The sequence below is a fragment of the Leptonychotes weddellii genome, chromosome 9 (assembly GCF_054177405.1).
Source record: "Leptonychotes weddellii isolate Sample4059 chromosome 9, ASM5417740v2, whole genome shotgun sequence".
Taxonomy (NCBI): Eukaryota; Metazoa; Chordata; class Mammalia; order Carnivora; family Phocidae; genus Leptonychotes; species Leptonychotes weddellii.
In genome coordinates, this window is record NC_138377.1 from 118,610,391 (window position 1) to 118,610,992 (window position 602).

General features: G+C 44.0%; 1 non-coding gene across 1 annotated transcript; it reads left to right on the forward strand.

Moving 5' to 3' along the window:
* LOC115944193 (U6 spliceosomal RNA) lies at positions 1-105 on the forward strand. The gene has a single exon (XR_004078767.1). It is a non-coding gene; the product is annotated as a U6 spliceosomal RNA (small nuclear RNA).
* The last annotated feature ends 497 nt before the right edge of the window (positions 106-602 follow it).

Here is a 602-nt window from a genome sequence, read left to right on the forward strand (position 1 = left end):
GCTCCCTTTGACAGTGCATATATTAAAACTGAAGCAATACGGAGAAAATTGGCTAGGTTTCTGAGCAGAGATGACTTGGACACTCATGAGGCACTTACATTTTTGTGATGCAGCCTGTTATAGCTGAAATATGTCTGTGCTTGGTCTCTAAAGGTCTGGGTTTGATCCCTTTTTCTACCTCTAATTTCTATGAAACCAGTCCCTTAAGCCTCTCTGGACCTCAGTTCCCCCCATGTTTTAAAGCAAGGGAGAAGTTTAGGCAATTGCTGAGGACCTTCCATGTTGAACGTCTCGTGGGGTGAATTCCAGCTATTCCCCGATGTGAAACCAATAGCCCGGGGAAGACATCACTGATTCTCTTACGGACTTGGGCAGATGTGTCTAAAGAGCCAACAGGATCTTTGCTGGGTGTCAGCGTTAGCTACGTGAAGTACCTTTTTGGAGAACAAACTCAGCAAGTTTAATGACAATGGGGTGATGTTGCTCTTCATTTCTGAAACCAGATTTGATGTCTCTTTGTGAAATGCTATCTGGAATATACATGCAGAGCAGAGAGAATACAGACTCCCAAATATTCATGGGCCAGTTCAGGTTACCAAGTC